At 41.3% G+C, this 18,147-nt stretch overlaps 1 protein-coding gene across 2 annotated transcripts in view; it reads right to left on the bottom strand.

Moving 5' to 3' along the window:
- epha4b (eph receptor A4b) overlaps positions 1 to 18,147 on the bottom strand; it is a 95,905-nt gene that overhangs the window by 52,859 nt on the left and 24,899 nt on the right. The window lies entirely within an intron of this gene.

Raw genomic sequence — 18,147 nt, forward strand, 5'->3', positions numbered from 1 at the left:
TAATCAAGCTACACGTCACTCGTCCCAGAAAAGCTGTAAATTATCACACTAACACACAAGCGCGCGCACACATACATTCAAAGACTTGCACATATATTCAACGCAGTGGTTAACCTGCGGATAGAGGAATGGAAAAGTGGCCTAAAAGTAGTGTGATTTCTCACAGTGGAGGTAAGTTCTTCCACCTGGACGCTGTGCTCGCTTGCATATAGATAGTATTTTTAGGCAAATCATTCATCATATGGGAGCACAGTCCACTAGCACAATCCCCAAAAGACTTGAGAGAACGCTGAAAAGGGATGTGTGTGTGTGTGTGTGTGTGTGTGTGTGTGTGTGTGTAGGTGTGAAAGAGAGAAAAAGAAAGAAAGGGAGGGTAAGGAAGGGAGACGGAGTGATAATTCTCAAAGGATTTCTGCTCTCTTTCCTCCTTCCTGTCAGCTTCCAAGGTAATGGGTGCCTATGTGCTGTGCTAGTGACTGTGTGTGTGTGTGTGTGTGTGTGTGTTTCTGTTGGCTGGGCTGTAGGAGCAGGGTGGAAAAGCAGCTTTTCTCTGGGGACGTTTCATCCGGAGAGTCCTGGCTCCGGGCGCTGGCCAGCCACAGAGGCACAAAGGACCCCGGCACTAGAGGACACACAGGGCGCCCCATGCCAGGCCTGGCGTCCCGACAAATGCCTGATCACAAACTTTGTGCAAGAATGGCGGCTTGGCTGCTTCAAGGGGAGCTTCCTTCTCCTGATCTGCTGTTTTCTGCTCTGCTTTCCACCTCCAGTTTTTCTTTCTCTCTCAAAGTCCCCCTCTTCCCTCTCTCCCAATTTTCTTGCCTCTTTTTTTTTCTCTCAAGCTACTCCCAGTGCCTGCCTCATGGGAAACATGTTACTTGACTTGGTTCCCTTATGATTAATGCTTTACCATAGATATGAAAAAGAGAGAGGCAGTAAGACAGTGCTCATATAAACATACACTCGCACAAAAAGCAGACACACAGGAGAGTAAAAGTTTAGACACAAAAACTATGTTGCAGAACCACAAGCTAACTCAAAATTTGCATCATCTTCAAAGTAACAGTTGACAATGCTGTACACAGGGTGTGTGTATGTGTGAGATGTGTGTGTGTGTGTGTATGTTTTTTCTAAAGACAAAGAGTGGCCTCAGATCCAGTGTCTTATTAAATATTCATCCGGTCACCAGAGAGACTCTGTGTATTTATGCCAATCGATAGCTCTTAGATATGATATAGTACTGCTAGTCAAGACACACCCTCAGTCACCACATACTGATTGAGAAGGGAACAGCCCATCTGTCTCCTCTGGGAAAAAAATGTACACTACAGTATGAGCTGATTGAGTTCCATTCTACTCAATTATATATTCAATTCTATACTTTTTACGGTGGCAACTACTGATTATTTTCGGATTAATCGATTATAAAATGTCAGAAAATAGATAAATAAGCCTATTACACTTTCCCAAACCCCAGGAATATTACTTTAAAGCTGCACTAATCAATATATTTATATTAATAATGGGTCAAATGACATGTAATGTAAAAGGGGTCATGCATAAGTGACACATCCACAGAGAATTATCCCTTGACTCTGCAGTTCTTCTCAGCTTTATAGAGATTTTTAGCGTGCTTCAGCTCATTGTTATGGTTTTACGGCCTGCAACTTCACAGTTTTGGTTCACTTTCACCACAGTCATCAACCTCGTTTCCAGCCATAGCAGTTTTTTTAGCTGCTTCAGCTAAAAAGCTCTGAATTAACCCATTGTACACTAGCTGTCCAGCAACAAACGACAGACAAAGTTAGCAACTGGCTGGTGAACATAGTGCAGCATTTAGCTGCTAAAGTTGCTAATGATTTTGTCAGGAGCTGGTCGAGACTGAAACAGAGCAAAAAGGAGAGTAAATATGACTTACAATCGTCAGGTGGCCAGTAACACAACTCTGTTCTGTGTCTGTGGGATGTGTGAACAGGCAAGTGTTTGCCAACACAGTAGCTATATTAACTGTAGATGGTCGTAAAATGTCAATGTTGTGTTGACAGCTTGTTCCATTGCCCTCAAGTGGCCAAAAAAATCTGTTAATAGGACTTTTGCTTGATAAATTACTTAAAAGATTAAGTGATTGTAAAACACATTATTAACTTTCTGACGATTGATTCAAGTGATTTTCACTCACTTTCCCCTCCTCTTTAAAGGATAGGTTCAGATTTTTTCAAACACTCCAACAAATGTATTCTATAGCATGAAATCAACATAATATAATATATTCAAACAAGCCTTTACAGTTCATTTGTTAATCCAGTGATGTATACTGTGATAAATGACACTTCAAATTCCTGGAATCAGAGAAATTTAGTTGCATTTATGTGTGAATGACATTTAGGAGTCACTTGTGTGAATGACAGAAGTTGCTAACTGTACCGGAACAGATCAGGAAATGGATTCAGTTAACATTAGAAAGGCCCTGTACAGATGTACACACAAATGCACACAGAAAAATACAAGCCAGATATCTCACAGTCATAGTCATTACATTCTGATTACACTCAACCAGGCGGCTCAGTACATAGGCAAAATCACATCAGCTCCACTTTTCTGAAACAAACACTTCCTCTGCTTGGCTGTGTGCCTTCTCCTCTCCTCCACTTTCCATTGTGATTTGTTCCTGCTAGTTTAACTGTTAATTGCTCTGTTCTTTTGCTTTCTGTTGCATTTGGTTCAAGTCAAACCTTGGCTTCCCGCCGGCTTTACCATAAAGGACAGAAAGAGGAGAAAACTCTTAATGTGTGTGTGTGTGTGTGTGTGTGTTGGTGGTTGGGTGTGTGGCGGGTATAGTATGTGTGTGTATGTGTATGTGTGTGTGTTCTTTTGAGAGGGAAGTTGTGTAAAGCTTGCTGGCCCACGGGAGATGAGCTCCATAATGGTCACCATGGCAACAGGCTTTCAAGATGGAACCCTTCTAGTACCCCTCGAGTGCCACAGCTCCTGGAGCACAGAGCAGCCTGTGTGTGTGTGTGTGTGTATGTGTGCAGGCTATCCAGGCGTTAGTTGAGGCCAGCTACTTAAAAATTGATACATCAAGCGTCAGTGGAGAAATCTGACGAGATCGAATCTGACGTCCTTTACGGCCACCGAGGTCGCATCTGTATGTGTGTGTTTGTGCTCATGTGTACATGCCCGTGAAACATGCTTACGGTCGAATTAACATGTCCTCATGGTAAACAAACTTAGGGAACAAGTTAAAAAAGAACATTGTACCTTATATAGAGAATAGTGTATAGAAAAAAGATGCATATATAGGTGTGAATAAATCACTGAACGGTACTTCACAATATTAACGTGGACATGTAATTTCAGTTATTTTGTGAGTGTGTATACGTGTGTGTGTGTGTGTGGAATAGAGATGTCAGCATCAGAGTCCAGCCCCCTGCTGAGACCCTCTAATCCTCAATCAGAGTTCATAACAACACCATAATATTACCATTACTACTAATCCTTTAAAACACACACACACACAGACACACACACACACACAAACAATTCCTGAGCAAGCTTGTTTGCCCCCGTACATCACATCTACTTTCTTTCTTTCTTATCTAAAAAAATTATAGTATCTGCTTATGAAACTTTAACTGTCTGTATGAAAAATAACACTGCGCTGCATTACACAATTTTATTGCCTTTATGTTTTGGTTTTGTTGTGACCAACAACTAATCAACCAAAAATTATAAAGATAATTATAGTCGTATATAACTCACAGGTCCACAGGGATGCTAAATCTGCTCAAAAACAAATTCTGACCATTAATTACTGATGACAACAACAAAAACACAGGAAAACTACATATACAGCACATTCTTGCATAATGTACCAAATTTTAGTGAAATACCATTTGATCGACTTACATACTACATAAGAAGTGGACACGTAAATTATAATCATCAATCTTTCCCCATTTATTACAGACTCATATTTAAGCATGGATTATATTAAGTGATGCCAAGAGACTATCATTATCTTCGCAGTCAGAAAAAAATGACAGCAATTACACTAAATGGTAAGTAATCTTAAAATAAAATGGCCCAAATCTTGAAGTTCTTTTTGTAGACGTTTGATAAAATGTACAAAAATATTGCAGAAACAAATGACCTACAGTACCAGTCAAAAGTTTGAACACACTTTCTCATTCAAGTTAATGTGAGTGAGTCCAAAATTTTGACTGGTGCTGTATTTTGAACTGCCATTGAATACTTTCTGTTTTGGGAATGAGAATTAAGCATGGCTGATTGGAAGTGCAGTTTAACACTATTACACTGTCAGTTATTTCAAGTCATTTTTAAGCTTCTTTTTAAACAACAGGAAATGTGAACGTTAAAACCATTACCCAAACTGTCACATGTCAATGTAAATTACACTGCAGAGATACTTGGTAGTCTACTTACATGCAGGTTTGCAATGCAACATGACTACAATGGACAGCACATGTACTCTATTTTGGTGTGCTTAAATTAGACTGATGCTCACTGAAACTGGGCACTAGCACTCTGGATCTTTGCCTGCCAGCGCTCTGGGATGCAGTGGAAGGTAAACACACCTGAACAAACTTTATTTTCAAGCTCTGACAACTGATTCCAATATGTATAGACTCAATGCAGTTGTATTTGATCATGTTTTAGGCCAGAATTTCAGAGATTTAATGTTTCTCCATCAGAATTTTAGTCCTGGCAGGGAAGAAAAGGCTCTGAAAAGCATTTACATCAAGATATGGGTCATAATGCTGTGTGAAAAAAGAAAACTGTTCAGAGCAAACATAACTGCATAACTACAGTAAATTGATAAATAGCAGATGCACAAATAAAAGAATGTCAGTTGTAAGTCCCTTTGGTATGTGTGGACTTATATTAGCATGTACATATACAGTGTTTGATGTGGGTAAAGGAAAATTCTCCCAGATGTTATACAGTATATAACCTTGGGGGAAAAAATAATGATGTTATATGTGCTTTACATGTAACTCTGTATAGTGTGAATGCTTTCTTTGTCTCCCAGTAGACAGTTTCAAAGTTTAGATTGGTGCAGTTGCTGTTTCACAGTACTGACAAGTTTTCATCCCCATTCAAGCCAAATGTCATTCACTTGTGTTAATCACATACAAAAGGTAAACTGACAAACAAGACAATGTCCTGAGAACTATTATGTACCCCTTTAAAACGCAGATACTGTATGGCAGCAATTACTTTTGCCTGCAAGAGACTTCTGTTAGAGAAAGACTACACAGGATCACGTGGTTGCAGAGCAGACGAGAGTTATGAGCTGTGTCCAGACAGGAGACATAGGCCTCCTTGATTGACACCTCAGGACAGACCCTTACTGTGTTTATGGCATCTTATGACTTCTCCAACATACTCACACACACACACACACACACACACACACACACACACACACACACACACAGAGTCAGACCGGATATGAAATGGTTTGTGATGTCCAGTACATGAAGCACATGAGTACACTCAGGCTGATTTCTGATCTACTCTCTGTCCTCTGGATACCAGCCAATTACTGGGATCGGCCAAGGGGAACCACGGGATGAAGCTCATCCTCTTCCTCATTCTGTCCATCTCAGTCTTTCCATACTCGTCTCGCTCTGTTTTTCTCTTCTCCATATATCTCTGTGTTTACCCTCCGGTCTGTCTATTTCTATTTTTCTGTCTCTTTCTTCTCTTTTTCTTACCATCTCTACTTTAGTGTCTCTATTTGTGTGTGTGTGTGTGTGTGTGTGTGTGAGTGAGTGAGTGAGTCTGTCTTCGTATGTGTGTCTTATTTCCCAGTGGGCTGTCTGTCATACGTTGACCCTGACCTTCTCCAGAGCTCCTGCACAAATATTTACTCTCTAGCTGACAGGCAGGCACACACACACACACACACAGACACACACAGACACATACACACAAAAGGGAAAGAGAGCAAGCTCAATTTCAGTGCAATTAAAGCAAACACACATCTACACACACACTTTTCTAGTGGTAACCCAAGCTGATGGCTCACTAATTTTGAGCCGGTCCGGCAGTCTAAAAACAGATTAAATAGATACCAGGTGCATGTGTGTTTCTGTATGAGAGGGGTCATGAGCGAGGGACAGCCAGAGAGAGAGAGAGAGAGAGAGAGCATGACAGGCCAATAGAAGGAGTCTGTTGGGAGTTTACTTCACAGTCTGAATAACTTATTCTTCTGTCTGTTTTGCTATCAAGATAAAAGGCTAGAGGAACACAAAGCATCTCCTTCCTTTAAACAGAACCAGGCAGGCCGATACACACACACACACACACACACACACACACACACACACACACACACACACACACACACACACATCACCAAAACACACTCTCTGCCCAGGTACACACGTAGCTTAAACGTCTTCCATAAAACCCAACCCACGAGCTTTAACAAACACATATAAACACACACACACACACACATCCACACACCACAGCAGTAAACGTGCCCACATCGGCCAGCCCCGTGACCGGCAGAGTGTGTGTAGGAGGAGCTGTGAACCTCCTTTCCTTGCCCACGTTATTTTCAGTTCATCACTCTCAATAATTCATTCTCTCAGGCGGAGGAGGAAAAGACAGCCCCGTGCCTTATTCTCTGTGTCAGTTGCACACACATACACACACACACATGCACGCGTGTGCACACACACGCCTGGATGTACCTGTCAAATGGGAGGGCATATTCTCGCTGTCTTTCATCTGTTGGTGGGCAGTGGCCGACTTTGTCAGCTGACTTTACAGCAAATTGATGGCAGCAGGAAAATCTGCACTTGCACAGTATGTTGTTTTCTCATTCGCAGGTGAAGAGAAGAAAAGTCAGGGGTTTAAAAAAAGAACACTTGATATTACTGCCTCACTCAAGGCCGAGTAAAACTAATGATGATGTGTGAGTATGTTCACATCTCTGAGGATACATCTTTATTAATGAACGCATGTATTTATGTGTGACCTCCAGTGCCACCTTCCACCTGACTGACAGAGTTTTACCTTGTTAAGAATTAAGTATTCCATAAATAGTACTTTCCCTAACACACCTCCTTGACACCCCGGCACTCATTCAGCCCGTGCAGGAAGTCAAGTGTGTCGCACACAAAAGAGTCTCCTCTTGGGAAAATTGCCGCTGTGTGTCCCTTTTGTGCTCTCCATAATAAAATCTGCACAGTTCAAGACCACAGGAGCTTTTCATCTGACAAATAAATATCGACAAAACAATTAGATCTATGGGCAGATCTGCTTATGATGCTGCCTTGAAAGATAATGACACTCACAAACCTCAGTGATGCTGCTTAAGCATAGTGCTGGATTTATGTTTCTATTTTTGGCTTAATTTATTTTCAGTTTTATTGACAATGTTTACATACGGTGTGCTAAATCTGACTTAATTTCCTAAAACTTACGCATTTTTGTATTTTGTTTTAATTATAGCTGACAGAAGAAGTTATACTTTTGCTCTCTACTAAGAATGCATCATAAGTTATCACACATCAATGAGTAGAAATTGCAAAATCAGCTACTTCCTCTTGTTTCCTGATAAGTACGTTTCAGAATATATGAGCACATAAAGCCAGTATTACAAGTCAATCTTTCCAGCTACAGTAGAAGGTGTATTTATCACTTTGAGTCATAGAAAATTCCCCATCTATACCTGTAATACTGCAGCAGCTGGTCTAAACAGCCACATTTTCAAAATGAACAATCTGTCACATCTCTCATCAGGTTCTGTGTAACCCTCCTTTGTTCTGTCTAACACTGGAGCTGAAAAGTCTATTTGAATTCTGAATGGCTCCTCTTGGCTGTGGAACAATAGTGCAGCTGTACTGCATACGAAAGCAGCAACAAATTGGACTTCAACCACGACTACATCTGTACGTCGTGTTTGGAGCTGAGCAATAACGCCTGTGCAACGCTGGCCCAATCAGTCTGACAGGCTGATCGTACATCTGGAAGCCATCCATAAACTAGAAAGAGAGGGAGGGGATAAGGGGAAGGGTCAATGGCTGCCTTCCTGTTCCCGTGTTTCCTGTTCGGCAGACCCGCTGGCTGCCTGCATGCCTCCTCTGCTCTCTACATACACATACCTTTCTTGAAAGCCTTTAGATCTTAAATGGAACAAACTCAACACTGACTCAATACTATAGAAATGTGAAAATTATGAAAACCAACTTTCCCATGAGTGCACACATGTTTATCCCTGACTGGAACTCAATTGCATATGGAACGCAGCCAATTAATGGCAACTGTACCCAGAGGAGACACACTCTCCCCTCTACACCTCTCTCCTCTCTAGCCCACATGTCTGTAGGGAATAGTGCTATATAAGGACGTGAGGAGTTGAAACATGCGTTAACAGTTTCTCAGTCCTTGGCCTGCTTTTCCTCTCTCTCTCTCAGGGTTTGTTCACACAGCTCAACCCAATGCACCAGACCCAGCTGAGCTACAGTAGGTCCCGTCTCCCAAAGCCATGTTAATGTCCTCGGGCTTCGTTGTGGCTAACACTTAAGTGGCACAAAACACCGTCTTGGTGCTAAGGTGGCTTTTGGCATCTCAGCTTATGTCTGGCAAGTGATCCGCCATGGCGAGAGGAGCTGCACTGAGAGGCTTATTGTGAATAGACATTATCTGGGTCAGTACTGTGCGGGTATGTAGACAAGGACTATGGTGTGTAGAGGGTATAGCGAGCGCCTAAGCCTTTGTGATTTTGTGTCATTTATTCAAACACAAAAGAGAGGAGATGAGAAAGAGAGAGAGGGAAAAGGGATGGAGTTTAGGGGGACATGTGAGTGGAGAGAAAGAGGTGAGAGGAGATAAAGGGCGAATAAAGGAGAAATGAAGGAAAAGGTGGCTGTCATTATCCAAATAAATTAAAAGTGAAGTCAGACGGGCGGACAAGTCGAGAAGTGGAAAGATACACTCACACAGACGGGTAGAAGGACAGATGACTGGCCTTTACTCAGCCCATATATATACGTTTGTCCTTTAAGAACATCTGACTAGTAATAACACCCTGCTGCCTGACACTTCAACAGCTTAATGCCCTAATGCCTGCAGCGGTGTACATACACACACACAGATACACACATTGCGTGTACTGCATACACACAAACATCTCTTGACTTGCTGTCTAAATCCTTCTGTTAGCCGCCCACTCTCTGCCTACCCACACCTTCGTGCTCTCAAGCTCCCTGAGCTGCCACCAGGAGAAGAGCAAAGAAATGAGAGAACTCTGTGTGCGTGTGTGTGTGTGTGTGTGTGTGAGTGTGAGAGAGAGTGTGTGTGTGAACATACTACATGCAGGAGGGAGCCCTTGACCTTCAAAAGTCTGTATGTGATCAACATAAAAATGCTCACTTTACCAACCGCCTCGACTGTCCACATCACACACACACACACACACACACACACACACACACACACACACACACACACACACACTCCTGCTGTAAGGATAGAGGCAGGGATAGGGCTCTGTATTGGAGAGGCAATAAAGAAAGGCAGGTTCCCTACTGAGCTTTCAACACACACACACACACACACACCTACACGCACACACTGCACTCTGTAAATGAGCTTAATCTCTTTCACAGGTGCGAAGATTAGCCTTTCCCTACATCTGTTCCCTGCTCAAACCTTTCATTATGAACAGAGGCTGGAATCCTCTTATGAGATATAAAGTGTGAAAGTGTATTGTGTGCTGCGTATATGTGTGTGTGCATTTAGTCTCTTTTAAGTGTGCATACTTGAGCTTGGTCATAGTCTTCTTTTCATTACAAGCAACTGAGTGCATATCTTGATGAAGTCGTTACAGCACATGTATCATATAACTTACACTTATCATTACAGAACGTACATTTTCCTGGGAAGAACAAACAAAAGCTTTTTATATTTTTGAACTGTAAATCCTTTCCTGCTGGGCTGTGGTCAGAGCCAGGTCTGATCGACTAAACGGCTGAGCAGCAGGCCTTTGATCGCTGCTCGTCACTAGGCAGACAGAAAGCCCAATTCCCCTTCACAGCTTGAGCAATGTCTTCCGAAAATATCAAACTATTCTGAAACATTGTACAAGCCGTGGTTATCCCTCCCAAAAGTTATGATCTCATAGTCACGGTCAAACGGGGTTTAGAGTGTGTAAGGGGATAAAGCAGTGTGATGTTTGCCTGGCTTTTGTACATGGCTGTGCCTTAAAGGAATAGTTCAACATTGTGGCTATTTTAAGGCGAGCAACAGTTTCTCCATCTGCCCAGTACTTCTGTGCAGCATCTGGGGTGCCAGATATTTGTACGGTCGGTGAGCACCAGTTTTTGTTTTGGTCTCTTTCCAGGCATGATGGAACCAAACCTGGCATCCTCACTGTGATGACAAGACTTCAGCATGCTACACACAGTTGCTGCGCCTGGAAATCGCCAAGAAATAGTCACAAACTCCCTCTAAAACCACAAAGTGTCTTGTTTAAATTTCTGTTTATGTTTATGAAACATGTTAATAAGTCATCTTTAAAGGTATCAGCGGACATTTTTTTTAACTTTTGACAGGGTCAGAATAGCAGTTTCCCCCTAGACTAACCATCCAGTACTGTACTTAGTACAGACATGAGATTGAACTATTCCTTTAAACTGTTATTTTAAGTCCGGAAATCTTCGAGTTGAAACCCATTGTGTCTGCATCAACAGTATTCCAAATGAACACATACTGTAGATGACAATTCATACCGGATCAGAGGGACATTTGACTTGTTGCTAAGTGATTCACACTTTGGTTTCGGTCCAATTTGAGAAGTGAAAAGAACAGCAGGAGAGCTAAGTGGAATCAGTACGAGGACGTGTGGTGTGACTTTGAAAAGTTCCTCTTGTAAACTAAGTTGTTGCCTCATATTGGCAGCATCAAACAGACAAATGAAGAAGAAGAAAAAAAGGAGGAAGAGGACTATTAGACAGGTGTAGCCGACAGACAGACTAGAAACATGTCATGCTGACCTATATTACTTTTGCCCGCTGAGAAAGAGAGAGAGGAGAGATGAGAGCAACAGAACTTGTGTCGAGGTGACAGGTGTCTGTCCTTCTCCACTCCGTCTCCTCCATCTCTCTGGCATCTGAGGCAGTAATTGGTGCTGTCAGACACACAGAGAAGGAGAGAACACACACACAGAGTCACAGCTGTACATGCACACACACACACACACTCCTGCCCTTCAGCATGTACCCCTAGGGTTTAAAGCAGGAGAGGTTTGAGAAGAGAATTCACTACATCCCCTACCAGCTGTGAGACAGAAAGACAGCAGGAGAGGGCAAGGGAGCACGAGGTGGAAATGGAGGGGGTAGGAGAAGGAAACAGTGGCAGACAGAAACAGAGAGGGAAAACAGAAACAGAATGCACAAGAGACGAAGACACAGAGAGAAAACAAAGCAAGAGAGCCAACAAGGTGGGGGGCGCTTCGGCTACATAGACAGAGGCCTCTGCATGGGGCAGAGGGAGATGGAGGAGAAGTGACATGGGTGTGCAAATGTGTGTGGCAGAGAGGAAGAGAGAGAGAGAATGTGTGTGTGTGCGTGTGTGTTTGAATTAAGAGTGAGAGAGAGCGAGATTATGTAACTCCAGTGGTGACAAAGTGGATGAGTATGATTTCATGTGATTGAGCAGCAAAGCCACGGCCATAAGAGCAGCAGTGTGTTTAGTGCACACCTCAGTACACAGAAAAACAAAGTGCATGAAATAACACAAAACGCAAAAAGGGAAATATGTATTATAACTGCGAGGTTAATAGGATAAGTCTGGTGATATTCAATATTTTTCTTACTGCCAACAGATCCCATGAAAAGACCAACAGTATTATCTGACTTACCAAAGCCTGATAGATCATATTCCACTGTGCCATAAACCTCCATAATTGTTTAAAAAAAATTATTAATAGGCCACACCGGTGCACTGGATGATATCTTCCTCATTTACAATAAACATGTGCATTGTAGTTTATTTTGTGTCAATCCCACATAAACTCTTTTGATATAAATAATATGTCAAAGAAGGTTCCTGGAAAGAATTTTGTAATTTGGTATGTATTATATCAAAAATGGAGACAGTGTTTAATTGCTATGCCTCCAATTAGTTAATTCCAATTAATTGGCGTTTTAATTTAAAAAGCATTTCAGTCAGTGCACAGCAGGTCAGCTGAACATACAGAAAATGCAAATTTTGTCTTTCTGTGTAGTTGTAAATTATAGCCAAGCATACAATTCAATATGGAGAAAGTTTCCAATAATTAGTATTCACTTGGGTTTTCTGTCATTTTTTCCAGCCATTAAGATCTGAGCAGTTCCTTTCCAGTTTCTTGCTTCTTTCTTTAAACACAAATAAGACCTGCTCACTTACTTTGTCTTCTGTCTCAGGACATTGTCTCTATTTACCTTATATGCGCTTCTTCCAGGAAAAGTCAATGGAAATTATTAAGAAATTACAGAACCTGTAAAAGTTACCCATACCTTATTTACTTAACCTTTTCAGACAGTGAAATATATTTGTGACCTGCTTTTTGAAGTCTTCAGAAGAAACTAATGGGTTTGGGACTGAGTGCCACAGACAAAGTGGGAAAGTCAAAGAGTATTGAGGTTCGGACTAACACATTGTTGGCTTATATAGTTGTCTTTTCATAGGATTTGTTGACAGTAAGAACAACCTATAATAACACCAGCAAACAAAATATCAATTCATCATCATCATCATTAAATTAATTGTGATCACTTGTATGACATCATTATCAATTTGACAGGTAGCTGCTATCACAACATGGTTTGTTGGTGCTTGTGTTTCTCAAAATTAAGACCACATGACAGACAAATCTGTTACACAGTCTGTTCCTGCTCACTCCGTGTGAGCAGTTCAGCAGATTTAATCTAATCCAATGTCCAACATGAACAACATCAAAACATATACACACACATTTAAGCACATTTTGCGCCTCACTTTAGGGAGTAAGACGCATGGGGTGGGAAAATAGAAAAAGAGAAAGATGAACCCATGATCTATAAATGTTTAACGAATGCAGACAGAAGAGATGACGGCAGCGAGGAGAAGGAGGAGGGAGACAGAAAGAAAAATGGAGAGGTGAAAAAGGAAGACAGTATCAGAAGGGATGGGTGAGGAGCAAAATGGGGGGCTCGTGGAGGGAGAGAAGGGAAGAACAGTCCCATTATAGAAGCAGACACCAGAGCAAGGTTAGAAAATAGCAGAGAGGAGGGGAAAGAGCTGAAGATTGAGGGAAAAAAAGGCTGTAATTGGAGGTGTCTGGTGTTTGTCTAACACAGAAAGGCTAGTAATGATTCCATTAGCGCCTCACACCGAGAGAGAGAGAGAGAGAGAGAGAGAGAGAGAGAGAGACAGGAACAGAGAGAGAGAGGGAGAGAGAATGGGAGTCAGAGATAGAGAACGAGGGTGACACAGAGACAAAAAGAGGAAGGTAGAGGGGCAAAAATACCAGCAGAATATTCACACAGAACATTAGAACAAGACAACAATGAGCATCGGAGCAGCTAAATTGTAGAAAAGAAAAGAAAACAAGCACACACAAAAAGAACAAGAGAAAGAGAATTCAAGGCGCCCATTAAAAGGCTTGTTCACCTGCACGATGATGATAATTACAAATGCCCCTCCAGTCCTATCCTCGGCTCTCTCCCCCACCTCACCCCTTCATCTCTTTGTGCGACAGCAAACGAGAGAGGGTGATTTAAATGCATTAGCGGAGTGTGTTTTCCCTATGGAAGACCTTCAGACTGTGTCAGGGCAGGAACCTTTTGTTTGGAGCTGACGCCGAGCACTGAGAGGACTCTTTAAAAGCCTGGCCCTTGTTCTCTCAGGGACACATTAAAGCACAACGCGCTGGGTTGTTGTACTTCTCTGTGTCCTCTCATGTCTTTGTTAAAAGCAGGCTGATTACAGATGCAGTTACATTAGCTGGCTAAGTGAAATTTTGACAAGGGAAGGGAACAATATCAGAATGGAGGCATGTGCAGATGAAAAAGTACAGGCACCGAGGTAATTTTAACCAAAGATAGCTGGTTTCCAGGGTATGAATTTGGCATTATTTCACAGACAACAAACAAATATGACATGGGGATTGCTATGCAAATCCATCCCACGATCCCACAAAAATATGTTTCTTAATACTGAGTAGGTGGCGCAGACAACCCTGCAGCAGAGAACCTTCAATTTACTACAAAGGAATTAAAATCTTTTGGAAAATGCTAGTTGATTGTTTCCAGAATAATTGCTACACTAGAAAAATATGCTTTGGAATGAAGTGAAACCAAAAACCTGGCTTCTCTTCCTTTGTTTCAGACACTGGACACCTGTTTTGCTTGCACACACACACACACACACACACACACACACACACACACACACAAAAACAGAGCACATGCATCCACATCTGTACTGACCATAACTTATTGCACCAGATGGGGGACACATATATTTGCTGACCCCTGACCTCAGACTGTCAATAAGACCTCAGTGTTACTTCTGCACACAACTACATCACACATGCACTCACACACATACGCACAAGCATACTGTTATTGAGTTAAAGCTAGCTTGTTAAACGCTCTTACATTGCTTTATTTATTCTCTGCGGAGAGATGAGACTCAGGGAGCAGACTGATGAGGTCATAGAGATCACAGAGGTCAACTGCTTTACTGTGTCAGGCTGACTTTAAATAAAGTTTTAATATAGGGAATGTGACATAGGCCTGCACACTGTGGATAGTGAGATCATTTCTGTGATCACCTGTCAAATAACAACCACGTGTCATTTTACAAGACAGACATGTAGCTCAACAGTCGGCTTTTCATGATGGAGATGCAGCCAGACTTCTGCCACAATCTGTGCGTGTTACCAGTCTGCAAACTGCAGAGTACATCTTGTTCCTTTTCACTTCTCTCTAAGGCCCAACTGCCAAGTTTTCCAAGACAATCTGCCTGCAGGCCTCCTCTGTGGCGACACTTCCGGTGTAAGCTCCGCTCTCAGGGCAGCTCCACCGTCAGGACAGGAAATGCCACCAAAACAAAACAAAGCACACAAGACGATACCTCCACTATCATAAACAAAGACCACAGAACTGTCGGCTCTCACAGCAAATACATGTTGCTGTTTCATGTGATTTTGTCAATGATATATTTTAAATAATGCCAACGCAGTAACGTTATAGTATCCTATGAATTTTTTAATATAGCGATATATATCTATCAACATACCATAAAGTGGTTGACTGCCAACATAATGATTCATACTGATTCAATAATTATAGGCTATCAAAGTAGCAGTGTTATTTCAATATTGAATGTATTGATTTATTCTGTCAATGTAGCACATAGTGATTAACTCTGTCAATATGGTGATATTTATTGATAGATTCATAAACAAATATAGCCTATAGCTCACTGATTCAACAAACACTGCTTATTGCTTGAAGCCTTTCTTTAGGTCTCACAGACACAAACAGTTTTATTCACAGTTTCTCTTTGCAGACAGACAGATTATTTAACTGTGATCAAGTGAATTTAATATGGAAAGCTGACAATTGATAGCCTAAAGACCCTAGCCTTTATATCTATTGATATATGAGAAATCTAACAAAACAAGCTTTATATTAATATAGCATATGTGGAAAAGTTTGCTTTGTGTATGTGAAATTGACTTAATGAGCTAATGCTAGCCACTGTTGGCGTAATAGATATCCTGACTAGATAACATTCAGTAGTTACAGTTATTTAGATTTACACACACTGATAACATAAACTATTTTCACAGCACAACTAGTACGGAGCAAAACATTGAGACTAGTTGATGTTTTGGATAATGCACATTTGTCCGTCACTGGTTTGTAGAGGAAGCTTCAAATAATGACCAGAACGGGTGTCGTTCAAACTGAACATTTTACTCACCAATATGCTGCAGTTTTACAGAAAAGAGTTTGCACATACATATCATCTAAAGCTGCGACAAAGCACAGGGAGGGTTACTTCCTTGAAACTTAAAAGTAAAAGCATCTATGTACAGCGTTGCTGCAAACGTCAAATTTAATGCTTTTCAAGACCTCGACAAAGAAAATTTTATACCATTACTACAGCAAAACGAATTCACATTAGGGCTGAGCTTCATGTTTGAAATCAACTTGACAATATTAATAGGGATATTTTTCTGAATATTTTTGTATCTCCATATAATAATCATATATAAAATCTCATAAAGTAATCAAATTAATGGCAAATGCAATTAACTGTGTCCCACTGTTATGCTTTACATTAGATAAAACTCTTTGTGTTAAAAGAAGCATTTTAATTTAAAATTTAAATTTTAATTACAATTTGCTTGGAGTTGTTAATTTTTACAACACTGTGAAACAATAAAGCTGTTCTGGTCGTTCTTTCACTCACAGTCGGCTGTAGTTAATTCTTCCCATTAAGACACTTACACCTTGCAGTATATCTACCTTTCATTCACTTTAACAGCCTGTTAAATCTGTAAACACCAGCTAAGACACATACACATCACAGTATATCAACTTTTCATCCACTTTAACAAGTGTTCACCAAATTAAAAGTCTGCTCCTCTCCTTCATGTTGGCTGTTGCGGCTCCGCACTACAAATATTATTATCCAGAACTGGAGGGAGTCGCGACCAAACCATTCTTAAATTAGTGAATACTGTGGGGAGATATTTCTCATGCATCTAGGCATCACCTCAAAATTTAAGTCCTACCGTAATTAAAAATAAGACTTTTTAAAACATTTTATGACCTTAAAATCTGAAAATCTTATTTAAGACTTTTTAAGGATCTGTGGGAATCCTGTCTGTATGTAACTCAAAACAATGCATCTTTAGTATTTTGTCCATAGTGATACTGAATAAATACAATTACCAGGTTTCCAATAAATTCTCACATTTTCTGTAAATACTATGCTTAAGATAGTGAGTGTGCAAGAGAAGACCGAGTCAGAGTTAATGCTGCGTCACAATACTTTATAGGCACTTACAGTCAACTCTGCTACTTACAGTCAACTCTGGAGTACGGTAACCGAATACACAGAGGCCAACTTTGGAATATAGAGCACATAGAGCACAGCTCACAACAACAATACATTGCACTACATTTTTTAACATTTCTTTGATATAGCTGCTATTAAAACAACTAAACATGGACTGCCTTATTTAATTACTTTAAACCAAACAGGTCACAGTCACGTTGTCACCGCTATGTATGGCTCTTGAAAACAACCATGGACATGTATAGGGCAAAAAAACCCTACGTGTTATTTCCTGTCCTGGCTGTGGAGCTGCCCTGAGAACAGAGCCCGCACTGGAACCGTCCCCACAGAGGAGACCTGCAGGCAAACCCCTCTCAAGTTTTCTGGGCGTCTTGGCTGCTGCTTCTCCAAAACAACTGAAATTGCATTATGTGCACCAATTCCAAGTTTGCACTGATGAATATCTATGATTCCATTTACGTTTCGGGGGGAGAGAGTGAGCCCGTGGGGACAGGTGACGGTGTGAGTCTAATACAGCTAACTTACTCAAATGCATGCACTCGCAGTATGTACACACAAAGATAGCGCACATACTGCACACACACTATCTGTGGAGTTTTACGACTCAATAATCTGCTTCCTAAGGCATACCTTTTCCTGCCCTCCTACAACTCAAACACACATCAATAAGCACTCTCTTACACAGACACTCATACCACTCTCCTCTACTCAGCAGGGAAAATGAGATATTCAGCTCTGACAAATACACACACTCAAAACAAAAAAGATGAGATGCCTCAAAGCAACTCCTACCCTTTTCTCTGCAAGAACTGTCCTTGCAGTGTTGGGAGCTGTATAAAAGTCACTCGGAGTGATGACACCCACGCTGACACACACAAAGTCACACACACACACACACACACACATAAAGTGCATCGGTAACCTAAATACACAAGAGTCATTGTCATTCCATCCTCAGTTTCACAGCAGAAATGTCGTGTGCCAAAATGCCTCTGCATACACACGCTCCAGAAAGACACACAGGCATGCGCAGATGCACACACACAC

This window comes from Thunnus thynnus, chromosome 12 (assembly GCF_963924715.1).
Source record: "Thunnus thynnus chromosome 12, fThuThy2.1, whole genome shotgun sequence".
Lineage (NCBI taxonomy): Eukaryota > Metazoa > Chordata > Actinopteri > Scombriformes > Scombridae > Thunnus > Thunnus thynnus.